The following is a 14078-nucleotide window of genomic DNA, read 5'->3' on the forward strand; positions in this document are numbered from 1 at the left end:
GAAAAAAAGGAATAGCTACAATAATGTTATTCTTCAAATTCAGAGGTGGTGCCTTAAAAAAAAAAACAAAACAAAACAAAACCCCAAAACTGTGGATACTTAAGCCCTGCCCCAGAAACGGCATCTCTAGAAGAAGGGAATTTGCCTCTTTTCAAGCTCACTGGAGTTTTTGTGGAAGATCCAACATTGAGGACTGGACTAGATGGTGTTTCTCAAATTTGCCTCCTTCAAAGAATGTGGATAGCTTGTCAAGCCCATTGAGTCCCCTCTCTCTTCTAGAGAGCCTTATTTGATAGGCCTGGGGTGGGGCCCCAGAATCTGAAAGTTTAAGAGAGTCCCCAGTGATTTTTAGGACTCAGCAAGCTTGGGAAACACTAAACTAGGCTGGGTTTCCCAACCTTCTCTCATGATAAGAATCCCCTCTAGTTGGAAAGCAAATTCCTTTGCCCTCGTCCAGAACAACAGAATCAGAATTTCTGGCTCAGAGATCCGGCAGTCTGTGGATTTAATAAAGACCTCCACTTGATTCTGGGAAATAGTAATAAAGGCTCATTGATTCTCAACTTTGGCTTCTCATTAGAAGCATCTGGGAACTCTGTGTGTGTGTGTGTGTGTGTGTGTGTGTGTGTGTGTGTTAAAATACACAAACATAAATTTACACACAAGTGTCATATAAGTGACATTTAGTACATTCACAGAGTTGTGCAATCATCACTACTACCCAGTTCTAGAATATTTCCATCACTTATCTGGGGATTTTAAAACATCCAGATGACTAGTCTCTACCCCAACCAAATAAATGAGAATCCCAGGGGTGGGACCCAGGCATCAGTACTCTTTATAGCATTCCAGGTGATTACCATTTGCAGTCAAGTGCAGTAATGAATCCTACCCGGTTTCTCATGCTGCTACTCCACACTCCCTGTGTACACCACCACTTTGCTCTTTGCCATTCTCTTTTTGAGGTGCTGCTTAGTTTGAGTCTTATGCCCCATCAAGAACCCTTAAATTCTCATGTCCTTCTAAGGAATGGTGACCAAGTTTCCTATAGCTTTTGTACCTCTTCCATTGCCCTAGTCATAGTTATGCTCCCAAAAGTTCTCATTTAGTTGAATGAGTTTATTTAGAGTGACCCCATAATGATATTGTAGGAAGCAACATTTTACATAATTCAATAAACATTCTCAATGGAGAACCAATTGTGTACTAAGCATTGTGTTAGCATGGGCCCTACTCTGATGGTGGGAATCAAGAAGGAAGACAGATATATGACAAGATGGCCAATACTGTGACATATTCTATCACAGCAGGATTGAGAGTGGGAATACATAAAGAGAGGCATCCAAACAAGAGCCCACAAACTTTTTCGGTAAAGGCCCAAATTAACCCTTTGATGAAGGGCTAATTAATATCCACACTGTATAAAGACTTCCTACAACTCAACAACAAAAACAAACAACCTGATTTTAAAAATGGGCAAAGGACGTGAGTAGACATTTCTCCAAACAAGATACGCAAATGACCAGTAAGCGCATAAAAGATGTTCAACATCACTAACCATTTGGGAAATGCAGATCAAAACCACAATGAGATACCATCTCACACCCACTAGGATGGCTAATATCAAAACCAACCAACCAACAAAACAGAAAATAACAAGGTTATTTGAGAATGGGGAGAAACTGGAACCCTTGGGCATTGCTGGCAGGAATATGAAATGCAACCATGTAGAAAACAATATGGCAGTTCCTCAAATGAACTAAAAGTAAAAGTACCATATGCTACAGAAATTCTACTCCAGGGTATATGCACAAAAAAATTGAGAGCAGGGTCTCGAAGAGATATTTGTACCCTCATGTGCATAGCAGCATTATTTACAATAATCAAAACATGAAAGCAATTCAAGTACCCATCAGTGAATGAACAGATAAAGAAAATGTGGCATATGCATACAATGGAATGTTACCGAACCTTAAAAAGGAAGGGAATTCTGCCAGGTGCCACAACACAGATAAACCTCGAGGACATTACGCTGGGTAAAATACGTCAGTCACAAAAAGACAAATACTGTAGGGTTCCACTTGTATAAGGCACCTAGAATTCAAATCCATAGAAACAGAAAGTAGAATGGCTCCAGGGGCCGGGGGAAGAGTAAATGGGAAGATATTATTTAATGGGTACAGAGTCTCAGTTTTGCAAGATGAAGAGTTCCGGAGATGGATGGTGATGATCGTACCCCGTGTACACGCACTTAATGCCACTGAGATGCACGCTTCAAAATGGTTAAGATAGTAAATTTTATGTTGTATGTGTTTTACCACAATTTAATATTTTTTAAATGTTTTCTTCGTAATCGAGTAAGAAGTGCTGAGTTTGACCTGAGGCAATGTCAGTGAAGATGGAGCAGAGAAGACAAATTCTGAATACATTTGGGGGGGAAATAATCAAAGAGTGCGTATGGAGATGAGGGAGGGGCTCCAGGTTTCAGTCTTGGGAGGTAAGTGAGCTAGAAAGGACACATCGTTTTATCCACGCTTTACAGTAAGGTGATGAAATGGAGACCCATAAAGATCTGCCACAGATCTTCCAACTTCTGGCCAGGAATTCTTTAAAGTTTGCTGATTCCTCAGAAGCTGTGATGTGAGATCCTCCAGGAAAACTGATTAGGGTTTTTGGTTTCCACGAATTCTGAAACGACTAGAAGGTAGTAGAGTACAGAGCTGAATAAAAGAAAAACGATAGACTACGTCACAGAAACGTACGAAAGGAAATCCTGAACTAAACAAATGTTTGCTGAGTCCTACAATCTTGCAAGCACTATCCTAGGCATTGGGGTAAGTGCAGGAAAGACAGGCAAAGTCCCTGGCCTCAAGATGATTTTAGTGAGGGGAAAGCAGGCAACTTCCAAAACAGTAGCAGTGAGCAAGAGGTGTGAGTTAACTCCAAGAGGGGGATGTGTCAGGTGAGGGTGATACCACTGCCAGGGTGATAAGTGAGTTGCACCCTAAATGATGGGATGGAGCCTGTCTTTCAAAGATATGGAGGAAGAGTATTTCAGATAGAGGCAACCTCATGTACAAAGGACACGAGGCAAAGATGATCTCAGAAGATTTTAGGAACAGGAGAAAAATTAAAAGGCCAATATGGCTGCACTCTTTAGGACTTGATATGTTTGAGACCTTGATTAGCCATCTCTGTTAGAATTCATTCTCAGAATATGTCGGTAGACAGTTGAAGGCATTGTATTAAAAAGTGTATCACAGGGGCAGGGGGTGGGGGGGAGTAGGTGGAGCACAGAGGATTTTTAGGGCAATGAAACTACTCTCATGATACTATAATGATGGATACGGGTCATTCTACATTTGTCCAAACCCATAGAGTGTTCAACACTGGGGAAACACTCACGTAAACTGGTCTTCAGGTGGTGACGATGTGACACTGAGGTTCATCAGTTGTAAAAAATGCACCACTCTGGTGGGAGGTGTTGGTAATGGAGGAGGCTATGCATAAGTGGAAGCAGGGGGAAATGGGAAATCTCTGTACTTGCCCTCTCAATTTTACTATGAACCTAAAACTTCTCTAAAAAATAAAGTACTTTTATTTTTTAAATGTTTTTTTTAATGTTTATTTACTTATTTTTGAGAGAGAGAGAGAGACCGAACATGAGTGAGGGAGGGGAAGAGAGAGAGGGAGACAGAATCTGAAGCAGGGCCCAGGCTTGGAGCTGTCAGCACAGAATCTGACGCGGGGCTCGAACTCATGAACTGCGAGATCATGACCTGAGCTGAAGTCGACGATTAACCACCTGAGCCATCCAGGTGCCCCTAAAAAATAGAGTATTTTTTAAAAAGCAGGTTGAAAAAAAGCTCTGTAGATGAAAAGGGATTTAAGAGACAGATTTTGTTAAGAAGAGAAAATCACAACATGTAGGTTTGCACTGTTGAATGACGACAAGCAAGAAAGTGACCATCTTAAGTCAGGACAAAGGTTAAATTTGTGGGGAGGCAGGGAGATGTGACTGAGACCAGGCACACAGAGGACTCGGCCGGCAGGCAAAGTGGTTTCTTCATCTGGGTGGTGGCTCCGAGTGTGTTTGCCTTAAAATAATTCATTAAGTTGAATGATCATCCGGGCGCCTGGGTGGCTCAGTGGACTAAGCCTCTGACTTCAGCTCAGGTCGTGATCTCACAGTTTGTGGGTTCGAGCTTCACATCGGGCTCTGGGCTGACAGCTCGGAGCCTGGAGCCTGCCTTGGGTTCTGTGTCTCCCTCTCTCTCTGTCCCTCCCTTGCTTGTGCTCTGTCTCTCTCTCTCTCAAAAATAAACAAACGTTAAAAAAATAACAGTTTTAAAGTTGAATGATTGTCTATAAGGTCTTGCTGTATGTGTCATTTATTAGAATAAAAAAGGTTTGAACAATAAAGTATATTCATTCTGATTTTTTTAAGTGCATTACAAGCATTTTCTCTCCTTCAGTCCTTATGACAACCCTGCTAGGTAGCTCTTCTCTCCCTGGCTTAATGATGATCGGGAGACATTTAAGCTGCTTGCCCAAGGAAATGTGTATAGTTAATAACAGAACCAAGATTCAAATCCAGGTCTTCTGGACCCGAAGTTCTTACCGACTTACACTACCTCTCACTGCACATTCAAAATAGTAACAGAGCACATTTTACAAGGAGGTCTTGAAATCCGCTCTTGGGGAATCCATGGGGGCCATCAGGGAATTCAGCTTTAGAGACTCTCGAGCCTGAGGAGGCCACTGTCACACATGGCTCATGTGTGAAAACCGGTTACAAGATAGTCACCTGTCCCTCCCATTCCCTTCTCTGCAGACACTCCTCAGGACAGTGGCAGAGAATGAGGCCCATCCTCTCCCCAGGCTACCTTCCTGAATGGACTCCGTTACACCAACACCAGCTTTCGCTCTGTGCAGCCAAAGACCTTCAAGGAAGAGTCAGGGTAGTGGACCCAGAATGCCAGTCTGATGTGAGAGGACAGTGTTGGAATTCTGACCCTGACCTCTCCTTGTGCTGCCTCTTCCTCCAGGACAGGTCTCCAGGAATACTTCCTGAGCCACATCTCAAATCCCTCAGCCTGGTGGCCTCCGTGAGAAAATTCAATCCCTCCACTGAGGAAAAGGAGTTCCAGTCTCTCGGTCTCTACCTGCACTTTGCAAACCTGAGCAATGCTTTAGATTCAACGAGATGTTCATTAGGACTCTCCTCTGCTCAGTCAGCAAAGAAATATTTGCTGAGCACCCACTATAGGCTGAGGATTCTGAGGGTCTTAGCCTCAGTTTCAGCTTGGGCTTCGGGCTTGGGGCGCTTCAAGTCCCACCAGGGAGGATGCAGATTCTGTATTCAGTCTTCCCACCAGTGAGAGGTATAGATGATTTCCCACGGGCACCTGAGCAGTGAGCACACATCACAATGACATAGTCAATGTGATGCACTCTCATCTAGAGGAAAGGATGTTTCTCCCATTAATCTGGCTTTGGCCCTTTCTACCCGCTTTAAATTAAAAAAAAAACAAAACAAAAACAAAAAACCCACACATTTCTTAAATGTCCACCAAGCTCCAGGCACAAGCCCTGGGGCTGGGAACACCACTGTACATATAAGGCCCTGTCCTCGCCATTTTCTAGCAGGGGGTCTGGCAGACAAATGGTAGAAGATTGCTAGCCCTGCCTGTTCGGGAACAAGATAGCCTCTGCTGTTATTGCATGAAGGAGATTTACCTCTTTCCCGCCCGGCCGAGCCTGGCTTGCATCACTAGAGGAACCACCCAGCTGTAAATGCTTGCTGTAACGGGCAATGGTGCCAGCTCCCATTAAATAATCTTGATTCCAAGTCCTGCCCCCCCCCATGGTAAAGGGGAGGGGCTTCCACTTCTGTTAAAATCACAGAAGTTACACGGAAAATCATTTGAGCTCATTCCTCTGCTTAAACCCCACCCACGACAATTCCCCTCTGCCTGAAAGATAGCGTCCAAATTCCTGAGCTGGGGCTCTCAAACCCTCACAATCTGGTCCCTGCCTGTATTCCCAGCACCTCTCATCCGCCCACCCCCCCACAGAACCCTTACCCTCCCTTATGTCAACCTCACCCTCAGTTGTCTGCAGTTTTTGAACCAGAAAGGCACGCTTTCCCCTGTGCCTTGGACTTCACTCTGCCTGGCACACTTTCCCGCCAGCCGTGTTTGCCTGACAACCTCCTTCTCCTCCAGGCTTAGCTCAGCCCCCAACCACCTGAGGTGCTTCACCTGCGCCCTTGGTTCCCCATCCTCACAGAGTGAGGGATCTCGCTCCTCCCCTCCCAAACCCCTGGGGCTGTGCCAGAGACCATATGACCAGCTGGGTCTTGGCATCGTTGTGGCTTTTGCTTGTCTCCACCCCCCCCCCCACCCCACCATGGCCCGTTTGTGTCTCTTTCTCTCCCTCTCTCTCTGGGACATATTGTGTTCTCCTATTTCTGTGCCTCCAGAACAAGCACCATGTTCACACATGGTTTTGCTGGAGATGAGAAAGAACCAGAAGGGGAGAATCCCCACCACAACCCCAACTGCATCACCACTCACATGTGATGGTGTGCATATTGGAGTGTGTGTGTGTGTGTGTGTGTGTGTGTGTGTGTGAAAGAAGAAAAGGAAAAAGAAGCAGATATTGAAAGAGAAGGTGGACAAGTCCAGTACTGTGAAGTTACCAGTTTTAACATCATTTAAATCTGGTCGTTATGAACCTCCTACTTTTTCTCTCTGCTCCTCTCTCATTTCCCTACAGTCTATTTTCTTTCTTTTTTTTTTTTTAATTTCTAAATGCTTATTTATTCTTTGAGAGAGAGAGAACACGAGTAGGGGTGGGGCAGAGAGAGAGAGACACGCACACAGAATCCAAAGCAGGCTCCAGGCTCTGAGCTGTGAGCACAGAGCCTGACACCGGGGCTCGAACTCACTAACAGCGAGATCATGACCTGAGCAGAAGCTGGACTTGCTTAACCGACTGAGCCAACCAGGCGCCCCCTACAGTCTATTTTCCACCCAGCAGTTACAGGGATTTTTTTTGTTGTTGGTTTGTTTTTTAAGATCAAACCATTTTGCTCAAAATTCTGCAATGGCTTCTCATCAATGCTGTCACACAGAATACAGCCAAAGTCCTTACGATGGCCGTCCAGGTCCCATATGACCTGCCCCCACCAACGGTCTCTCTCGCTCCTACCCCACTGGTTTCCTGGCACCCTCTTCTCCAGATCATCTGTTTGATAACACATCATTTTCTCAGTGAGATCTATCCTGGTTGCCCCATTAACACTGCCAATGCCCCTGCCCCGCCTTCTTGTCTTGCTCTGCTATCTTATTTTTTTCTTTTTTCCATAGCTCTCTTCACTTTCTGTTGTACCAGTTTATCGTTTACTGTCTGTCTTGTACCCTTCCCCTCTCCCCCTACCCAAGGGCCCAGGTTTTTGTCTATTTTGTGGTTATGTAGCCACTTATTAAGCCATTCCCCTTGCTGCGGTCAATTGTATTTTTCCCTTTTTTCACTATTATAATATTGTCAAGAACAAAGCTTAGTACAGAAATCTTCACATAGATCTTCGATTACTTCTAAGAATTGGACTTATTTAATTAGATGGTGTATATTTATAAGACTTTTTATACATATTTCAAAATTGATTTCTTATCACACTTTTTGAATAGTATGTACTTATTGAGAAGGAATGTTACTCTCTGTTTGGGGGCAGTTTATAAACTTAAATTTATTATGTGCCCCAGCAACTCCACTCCTAAGAGTCTACCCAAGATAAATGAAAACCCACCTATACAAGCACATGTATATAAATATTCAAAGCAGCATTCTTCATAATATCCCTAAAGTGGGAAAAAACCCAGATGTCCATCAACTGAGAAATGGATAAGTGAGACGAGGTGTTTTCATACAATGGGATACTATTCCACAATTTAAAAGATAGAATTATTAGTACAGGCTACAATGTGAATGAACTTATGCTAAGTGAAAGAAGCCAGGTGCAAAAGACTACATTTGTAGAACTCTATTTATATGAAATATCTAGAAAAGTCAAATTTATAGAGGTAGAAATCAGATCAGTGGTTATCTCAGGCTGAGAGTGGGAGCAGGGATTAACTGTAAACAGACACGAGAAATTCTTAGGGTTGATGGAAATGTTCTAAAACTGGATTTATAGGGATGGGCTTACAACTCTATTTACTAAAATAATTGAAATGCATACTTACAATGGATGAATTTCATGGTATGTAGATCACACTTTAAAAGCTATTAACAAGATGGAGAAGAAATGTAATCAGAGGGAAAGATTAGGAAGAAAATATAAAATGCATGCTGTAATTTTAAAAGTTTGAGAAATGTTTGAGATGTTGAGAAACAGTATAGCAGAAGAAATGTAAATGTTCAGTACCGTGCATTTTAAGAACATTATTTTTTTTAATTATATTCATGCAGATTGGATTTATGTGAACTTCTATAGCAATGAGTAAAATGCGTAGGTCAGATTTCAATAAGTGATTACGGTTACACATCATTTTTCCTGTTTATATTTCACCAACCTGGTGCCTTGTGATGAAAACCATAAGCAGAGTTACGAACGTGTTAGTAAGGCAAACTCAGGCTGTGGGCTGGACCAAGGAACAGAGTGACCTTAAACATCCCCAGGGAGGATGTAGAATAAGGAAGGGTTGTCAGTTCCTGTCATTTCAGCACATTGTTCACACCCTTATACTCAGAGATGGGGGGAGGGCAAGGAACTGAGAAGAATCAACGTGATTTGTTCCCAGTGCAGCCATGGGGTCAACGGTGGGGACTGTGGATGGGTGGTTTATAGTGGACAAACAGGGCAATCCAGTGACTCAGTGACCATGCTGCCTTGCCTTGTTCAATTACGTGTGAGATTTCTGTTGCTGTGTAATAAAGGACCACAAGCTTAGAGGCTTAAATCAACACCCATTTCTTAGCACAGAGTTCTATAGGTCAGAAGTCCAGTATGGCAGGACTGGGTCGTCTCGCAAAGGTCAAGTTAAGATGTTGGGTGTGCTGTGTTTCTTTTTGGAGGCTCTAAGGCAAAGCTCTGCTTCCAAGTTCCTCCCGGCTGTTGCTCGCGTTCAGTTCCTTACCGTTGTAGAACTTAGATTTTCATTTCCTTGCTGACTGTCAGCTTGGACTCACTCTTGGCTCCTAAATGCTAACCACACTCCTTTGCCAGGAGGAACCAAATCCTTTTTAAGGACTAGGTCAGGCCAAACAGGGATAATCTATCTTAATGCCAATTTATTTGGAACCTTAATTACAGTTGCAAAATCCTTTCAGAGCAACATCTAGATTAGTGTTTGATTGAATACCTGGGAGAAAGTCTTTGTACACTGGGGGCTGGGAGTCTTGAGGGCCATTGTAGAATTCTGCCCGCAGCCAATTACTTAGGAAGGATTCTCCAGTCTAGGTAAGTGATCTTCAGGGTACGGCGATACCAAGCCCTAATGGATGTTCTGGAAATTGCTGGGCAATTGTTTTGGGGTTGTAGTGATGGAGGGTAGGTTCCACTGGCACTTAGTGTCCATGGCCAGCTTGCCGGATGACAGCTCACACAATGAGGAATTGCACAAGGTACCACACAGTCTCGGATGTCCCTCCAGGCATTCGTGTCGGTGAAAAAGCTGTGTAGCTTTCTGAACTTCTCTCTATTTTTTGCTCAGTTTTTGCACTCACGCGTCCATAAATGCACTTCGTGAATAAATTATTTCCAGAGAAATAATGTGGTTATTCTGTTGGGGACTTTCCCAAAATTATTCGCCATCTTGGAAAATTCACATGACCAATACCAAGGCTGCTCGTGGAATCTGAACTGTCAACGTGCCATTCCTGCCTCCGACTGAAGTCGTGGCTGTCCCTGTCTCGGCGTTTTTATGTTAAATACAAGACACCCTACTTCCTGTCTTCTAATAATATAGTATTACCTAAGCGTTTACCAGTTGAACATGTATTCCTTTTCTTTTTTCATTTTTTATTACAGTCTAGCTGACACACATTACATTAGTTTCAAGTGTGCAACATAGTGATTCCACAAGTCAATACATTATACTCTGCTCACCACAGTGTACTTACCGTCCGTCACCTACAACTCTCATTGCTGCAACAGTCATTGAGTGTATTCCCAAAGCTGAACCTTTCACCATGTTTTCTTTCTTTAAGTTGACTTTTTAAAATCACACGTGTGGATAGGTTATATCAACTCTAAAGTCTCAGGATAGTAAAGGAGGCATTACAACGTAGTGGTTATAAGAAAGGGCCAAAGGTTTACAGTGTGGACTTGCTGAAGCTGGGACTGGCCAAGAGAACGAGTAGTGGAGCGTCTGATATATAAACTCACAGAGATACAAAGGACTTCTAATTCTGTTCTTTTTTAAGGAAGAAACTGAAACAAACAAACAAAAAAGGGAGTTAGTTAATGTCACCCAACTAGCTAATGTCAATGTTGGGACCAGACCCAGTACTTATAATGGAAGGGTCAAATGAGACAAGTATGAAATGAGTATGAAACTACTTGAAAATAAAATTGACATTTTTTAACTGAAGTGTTAAGGACAATGCTTCCCTAAAGATCTAACAATTTAATACGATACAATTAATTCCAGTATTTTCTAACATTAAGATGGATTTGGAAGCAAGGTTTTACTAGAGGCAGAACTGATTGTAGAATTGGTTATCTCACATCGATGGTACTTGGGATAATATCTAACTCAGCATTGGCAGGCGAAGTATTTATTTAGCGAACTTGTGATTTGAACTTCTTACTGCTTATTTCTATTTATTTTTATCAGAAAAAATAAATAGAACCTGGGTAAATTATGAATAACCTAACAAGCAATTCAGAAGGCTGGCTTTGGCCAATCTATATCAAGACTGGTTAGTCCAGTCCAAAACACTGGGCCAAAATGAAGCCCAAACACTATCACACTTCATTTGCTCAGAAGGGCCAAAGACCCCAATAGATTGGTTTTTCTTCCGGACTCAATTTTGTTCACTTGCTTAGCTACAAAATTGCCATAAGTTTTCTTATGCTGCCACCTACTGGAAAAAAGAAGTATAGTTTCGAATAAAGATTTTGTCTTTTACTCAACGGGCTTGGATGTGGAATGGAGAATTTATTTAGCCTCTCAATTTGGCCGTAAATATCCAAATACTGAACCTTTAAAGGTCGTTTTCTCTAATGCCTAGAGATACCTTAATGTCAACCAAAGCAAACAAACCTATGAATCTCCATTTGCAAAACACCTCTTCTGTCCTTAGAAAAGATAGTTAAATCATGAGTCCCTTAAAAACCCCTCCCTACAAGAGGGTAAATACACTGGTACCGTTCATGTCTTGATGTAAAACGAAAAGTACCCTCTCACTGCAAAGAACAGCACCAGTGGTCAAGGAACCACGGTTTAAGATAACTTTTAGGAAGAATTGTTTTGGAAATAGCGTCTTACCCCAGAAAATGAGGTCTGGCTCGGCAATGAGCAGAAAAGGACACATACTACCTTAGGACTTAGCTTGGAAAACAAAGAGAGAAGGATAGAAAGAAAATAGCTGATGACAAAAATAAAAACAATAGTGGGGCGCCTGGGTGGCTCAGTCGGTTAAGCCGCCGACTTCGGCTCAGGTCATGATCTCACGGTCTGTGAGTTCAAGCCCCGCGTCGGGCTCTGTGCTGACAGCTCAGAGCCTGGAGCCTGTTTCAGATTCTGTGTCTCCCTCTCTCTGACCCTCCCCCGCTCATGCTCTGTCTCTCTCTGTCCCAAAAATAAATAAACGTTAAAAAAAAAATTAAAAAAAAAAACAAATAAAAACAATAGTATCTACTGTATTCCAGGCACATGCCCAAGAACCTCAGAAGTATTTTCATATCATTCTCACAACAAACCTATGAGGAAGTACTGAACCCACTTTACAGATGAGGAAATCAAGCTTTGGAGGCACCCGTCTGGTAATGCAACTGACCGCACAGGCTGCAGCTCTCAAGCACAAAGCTATGCTGTCCCACTGACAAACAGCATTGCCCGGAGCCAAAGCAGCAGCAGCCCCTGCTTTCGTGTAATTGATTTTATTTTTAAAAAATCACGGCCAAAAAGAGCCTAAGGGATACATGACAACTACATGATTTGCAGTATCCTCGATGGGATTCTGGAACACAAAAAGGGCATTAGGTGAAAACAAATATGAATAAACTATGACTTTAGTTAATAATTTATCAATATTGGTTCGTTCACTGTGGTAAATGTATCATACTAAAGTTAAGATTTTTTGAAATACTTATTTCTGAGACAGACAGAGAGAGGGAGAGAGAGAGAGAGAGAGAGAATGAGCGGGAGAGGGGCAGACAGAAAGGGTGACACAGAATCTGAAGCCCGCTCCAAAAACTGTCAGCACAGGGCCCAATGCCGGGCTCAAACTCATAAACCGCAAGATCATGACCTAAAGCTTAACGACTGCGCCACCCAGGAGCCCCAGGTTAAGATTATTTTTAAACCTGCTTTTTAGAGAACGATTAACACTACGGAAAACGTCTGATTCCTAAGAATTAGGAAACACATCAGTATAAAATTTGATTTTGAATCGGTTTAAGAATATTGATTGCAAACACAAGCAGTGAAAGGCAATCATCAAATTATTTAAATTGTCCAAATCCAGAGATTTTGTATTAGGAGAAAACATCATCTATACTGTTTATTCTGCTGAGACTTTACTTCTCTTTGTCCTTTTTCATAAAGATTCACATACACACACACTCCTCAACCCTGTATTAACAGTTTATGTTACATTACTACAATTACTCAAGGCATGTTCACCATGTACTAAGCTCCATGTGGCTTAACTTAGCTTGATAAACTAAGATAAATCCTGTGGGACAGGTCCTATCATTCCCATTCTACAGGATTGCACCAGACTGACTATCGACAATTCACAATAGCACACTCTGAATGGTTAAGCCAAACCACACCTTGTTCCTCAGCTAATGCCAAGTCAAAAAATCAAACAGGTGAACAACTTAATGCTATTATACCAACGAGTTAAGATCCCATCATTCAAGGGACGAAGAAAGTAACTCTGCCAAATTAGCATGTCAAGCCATTATTTAACATGACAGGCTGTGTAAGAAATTGAACATGTCCCAAATAATTTGAGGTTTAGGAGAGCATAACGATGATTATTTAAAGTTCTAAAATAGCCTCATAATGGGAGCGTCTGGCTGGCTCATTCGGTAGAACATGCAACTCTTGACCTCGGCGTCATGAGTTCAAGCCCCACGTTGGGCATAGAGCTTATTTAAAACTTAACTAATTAATTAACTAAAATAGCCTTATAATGGAGCCTGTAGAAGACAGAAGACAAAGTTAATAAGTTCCTCTGACTTTAACCATAAATTAAAGAAACTTGAGAGTAACCAGCAGGAGCTCACTGCAGATTTCTAAGTCCTAGGGAAAAAAAACTCACACTTTTTTATCATGAATAATATGGCAATTTTATAAAGCTTGGAAAAAGAGAACATAAAGTTAAAATAACCCATAATCTAGAGACAGGGACAGATCCACGTTGAGAAATTGCAAATTTCACAAAGTCGCACAGCCAGGATGTTGGAAGGGGTGATTGAAGTATAAGACCCTGAAGCTTAAACTTCATTTTAAGTTGGGTCTATCTATGCCTGGCAATAATCAATATTGTGGGCTCTTAGAGCTAGTCTGCTTTGGTTTGAATCTCGGTAATATTTACTACCAAATAACCTTCAACAGGTTGCTTAAGCTTTGCGGCGCTTTAGTTTTCTATTTGCAAAATGGGGATAATACCAATCTCATATGATGACAAAATTTAATTCAGAATATAGCCAAAAACTTAGCTGTTATGGTCTTCTCTAAGCACATATGTATCCACGTTTATAAAACTATCTCACTCATTTCATGCATGAATATTTTCCCATGTTTTTGGGTCTTTCAGACAGACCAAGTATTATACTCAATAGATGTGTAACCTAAAGATGTCCTCAGTTGGACATTTTGAGTGTTAGTTTAAAA

The sequence above is a fragment of the Neofelis nebulosa genome, chromosome 3 (genome assembly GCF_028018385.1).
Source record: "Neofelis nebulosa isolate mNeoNeb1 chromosome 3, mNeoNeb1.pri, whole genome shotgun sequence".
Lineage (NCBI taxonomy): Eukaryota > Metazoa > Chordata > Mammalia > Carnivora > Felidae > Neofelis > Neofelis nebulosa.